The sequence below is a fragment of the Amblyomma mixtum genome, chromosome 3 (genome assembly GCF_055824585.1).
Source record: "Amblyomma mixtum isolate Tamu chromosome 3, ASM5582458v1, whole genome shotgun sequence".
NCBI lineage: Eukaryota > Metazoa > Arthropoda > Arachnida > Ixodida > Ixodidae > Amblyomma > Amblyomma mixtum.
Window position 1 is genome coordinate 260,973,797 of NC_143014.1, and position 4,632 is coordinate 260,978,428.

Sequence of the window (4,632 nt, forward strand, 5' to 3'; positions counted from 1 at the left end):
GTCAAGTCTCCTGGTTCAGCACAACTGCGAGGTGAGCGTTGAATTACGTTGTTCAGTGTAGTTGGGAAGGCGAGCGAACGCCGCCGACTCCGAGTGCCGCAGCTAGCTGCTCCAAGGCACGGCGAGTCACATTGTGTGGCGTCACCCCCCCCCCTCCCCCACTTGACCTTCAGGCGCCATGACCTTGACGTTTTGCATGGGAAGAGTAGAGCTTCCGCTCTAGAAACAGTGCTAAAACTGGTAGGCGGGCGCACTTTGTGCCTTTAACGCACACAGAGCTTCATTACTCCGCTACTTGTGAACTAGAGCCCCATAGTTCAGTAATTGATGCACGAAAAGTCAATCCCGGTCAATGATCAAAAAAGATAACATCGCGCGAATTTAGTAAGAAATAGACGTCAAGAGCCGGCAGCAACACCTGTTTCAAGCCGTAAAATGGCACGAACCTAGCGGCCCTTCCATAACTACCAGGAAGAAGTCGCTCCTCAAAACAAGTTAGTGATTCATTGCGGTGATACGACCGTTTTAGACATTTCAATTTTTCTAACATGACAATTTTCTGTGCTCTTACTTTTTCTCGTTCCCTCCATTTTTTTCTCTACGTCTGATATGTACAAAATTTGTTCGATGTTCCGGCACGTGAAACATATTGTCAGTATTGTTTCTTGCACACGCGCCATAGAGAACAAGGAGCTGAAGGCAAAGCAGATTCCCTCGTGGTGTTCGTTGCCATTAAGCCAACGAAGCACACATTCGTGCCTTGGCTTACCTTCCCTTCTGCACCTTCTGCACCTTCTGCGGGGTAGCGGCTGAGTACCTGGCGGTGTTGTGCTAGCTTGCCGAATTTCTCCTTGTTTTCTGTGCCTGCTCCTGTTATAGGGTGATTGGGCGCGGGACGACGGCTTAATGTCTACCTCTTCTCCCGGCCAAGGGTTTTCCCCTTGGTCGGCCTCTCTTCCACAGGACCAGCTCCCAATCGATTTCTTTTTTCGCAGCGGAGTAACCAGCATTCCTGTGGCTTTAGTTCCTGCTTGTAAGGGATCGTTAGTGTACGCGGGGCCATCGGAACGCGGCTGGGAGCGTTCAAAGCGAAGCGTCTCCTTCCTTGGAACGCGGCCGCTCGCGAACGCGCCGGGAACTACGGGTGTTCCCCGCCCCGCGGTGCCGTTTCGCGCACGTGCTGGCGCGAAAGTGTATTTGTCTTTGTTTTTCACTTTTATTGTGCAATGGAAAGGGCGTTTTGACCTACGGAAGCTGGAGGGCTGGCCATGTTCTCGGTAAACCAATCATGTGAGCAGTGCAGCATGATTGGGAGCTACCAAATGTGGGCCGGGCCTTCAGGGCTTTAAAACCAGGCCCCGGAGCTGGAAGCGGGGTTCTGCGCTAAGGTGAGATGCTATGCATCTTCGGCTACGCCGAGTAGGGGCCTCCCCTAGTGTTAGCCAGTTCCACCCTTTTTGTTGTTGTATATCTTTGTGCCGTTTAATTTGTCTCGAGTGCCTTTAACTTGTTTATGCTGTAAATATTTGTATATAAATCTTCAGTTATTGCCTTTTTACCCCTGCGTGTCAACACATCTTGAGACCGTCTCTGACGGGGCACCCCTGGTGTGAAGAAATAAGCTTCAGTCTTCGAGTTAAAACCAACCGTCTCTAGCGGGGCACCTCTGGTGCAAAGAAGAAGAAGAACCTGATCTTTACTCTGCTGATGGAGGCGCGATTCGTTTGAACAACCCGGAAGCAGTGCAGGTGGCCCTTCAGACTGCATCGCCTCACTACATGCGAATCACAGATGTGCGGCAGTTCGGCAAGGGTGGGATATTGTGCAGGTCACCGGACAAGGATTGTGTCGCCGACCTTTTGAAGTGTACCTCCTTCGCCAACCACCCGGTGAGCGCATTTATTCCGCCTCATCTAGCATGTTCCAAGGGCTTACTCCGAGGTGTTGACTCTCGACTGAGCCCTTCGGAAACGCTGGAGAACCTCTCGTCTGCGGGCGTCATTGCGGTCCATCGTTGCAGCAGAATGGTAGAGGGGATGAAAATACCTACAGAGTCCGTCATAGCCACATTCGCAGGAGTAGTGTGCCCTTCAGAGATCAAAGTGTGGCCACTAGTGTTTCGAGTTGACGCATTTAACTCTTGTCCCCTTCAGTGTCAGAACTGTTGGAGATTTGGCCACAGCGCCAAAGCCTGCAAATCGGGCTCACGATGCTGTGCATGCGGCGAAAGCCATGCTAGAGAAGAATGCCCTGAACAGCAAGAAAAATGTTGCCTGTGTGGTGGTGCCCACTCTGCCAACTGTCCTGATTGTCCTGCACGAGCTCAAGAAGTGCAAGTTCTAGAGATTATAGATAAACGTCGATGCACGCGACGAGAGGCCTTTGCCGCAGTCAAAGATAGAGCCTCATGTTATTCTAGTGCGGCTGCCAAATGTCCACCTGCAATGGACGCCTCTTGGACACAAGCCATTACCGCTGCGGTTGAAAAAGCAGTGGCGAATGCAATGGAACGCATTATGGAAACTGTATTCACGTGAATTTCATAGGTAGTAGCTACCCAGATGACTAATCTGCTGCAAGCGCACGCCGCTCCGCTCTTGTCCTCTATGGTTTCGGCTGCTCCTCCACCATCTGTGGACATCAATAGCGCTCTACAGGGCCAAAGTCAGCATGAGCGACAAACGACTCCTGAAAAATCTCTCCCGAACTGCGTTAAGGACGCATCCTCTGATGAATGTGTTGAGATGGAATTCGATACCCGCGCCTAAAAACGAAGTGGGTCTCCTTTGAGTGTCCCGGATCCATCTTGTCACCAGTCCAAGTCCAAGAAAAGTCATGCAAATCAAAATCCTAAGACCAGGATTCTCGAAGTGGCAGTTGCCGCTGCAGCACTCCCGCCAAGATAGGGTCGTTAAGTGTTCTCCAATGGAATTGCCGATCTATATCCTCAGCTTCAACAGATTTAATATGCCTATGCAATCAACTTCAACCGGATGTAATTGCGTTACAGGAAACATGGCTTACTACAGATATTAATTATCATCTTAAAGATTACCATTCGTTCCGGCTAGACAGGTCTTCACGAGGGAGAGGGTTGTTGTTGCTGTTTTCCTTAAAGTTTTGTCACAGGGTCTTGATTTCTTTTCAGTATGCGGACAGTCAGTGCGAAATACTTGCGGTTGATCTCAATATCCCAGGTCAACAGCCCTTTACTGTAGCTAACGCATATTTCCCTTCAGGTGTTCATGACACTCGGCCCCTTGACTCATTGATGTCTAGCAGCAGATCTCAGGTTTTATTAGTTGGAGATTTTAATTCGCACCACGTGACGTGGGGGTTTAAAACAGATTGTTTCGGCTCAAGGCTATTTGATTGGGTTTGCGACAACAACATAGTCTGCAACAACTCAGGAATGCCTACATTTGTACGTGGTCTGTGCCGGTCTGTGTTAGACTTAACTTTTTCTTCCCCAGGAGTCTGTCTCGTCTTGGGCGCCTGTTGACTGCGCGACAAACAGTGATCATCTACCGATTAGTTTCAGGGTTGCGTGTAACTTAACTCTTCCCGAACGACAACAGCGCACCTTCATAAATTACAGTCGCTTTAAAGACGCTCTCAAATCAGCTCTCACAATCGATTCGGACCGAAACACCACTACAAATTCCGAATGTAAAGCTACACATATATGCAAAGTGTTTGAACGCCCAAGACAACAGTCTCAATTCTTTGTCACAGGATCCAAGGATGCAATCACCAATAATTGGTGGAATGCAGAGTGCACGCGCGCCTATAGACGGCGGAAAGCAGCCTGGAAGAAACTCCTCCTAAATCAATGCCCAAAAAATTGGTTAGATTATAAGTAAGTCGCAGCAACATTTAAGCGCACTATCTCCCGCGCGGAGGAGTACATTACAAGTCATTATGATTTTCTTTCTCAGTCAGGGAATAAACGGGCCTTGTTTAATTTTATGAGGAGAAGGAAAGTGATTCCACAGGCTGTCAATATTGAATCCCTCGTTCAATCCCCTGCTGACATCGCTAAGGCCTTAGAGGGAATTGCGGGTGGCCTAGAACGTCGATTCACATCTGCACTTCATTCTCCACCTACATTCTCATACATCTCAAGTGACTTCATTGAGGTCACTATGCCTGAGCTTTCGCAAATTGTTCTGCGCCTATCACCAGCGGCTCCTGGCCCCGATAAGGTCACTACATCTATGATTAAAATTTTGTTTACCGAATCTCCTGAAGACCTATTGGCTCTGGTTAACCATTCCCTTAAAGGTCCATGGATACCCCATGAGTGGCGTCTTGCGGAAATAGTTCCACTACTTAAAAAACAAGGGGAGGGTTTCACTTCTGACAACATACGCCCGATTTCATTAACATCGAATTTAGTGAAATTGGTGGAACGGGTTCTGCTTCGTCGTATCACGTATTTCATTTCTGCAAATGATATCTTGAATCCTTGTCAAATTGGTTTCAGGCCGGGCTGTTCGATTTGGTGTGCTCATACTGACCTTGAGAGCCGTATTAAATTAGCTCGCAGCACTAAACAGTTTGCCGCGCTTGTCACTCTGGATATCAGTAAAGCCTACGACAGCGTCGAGTACTCGATGCTAACAGCATCGA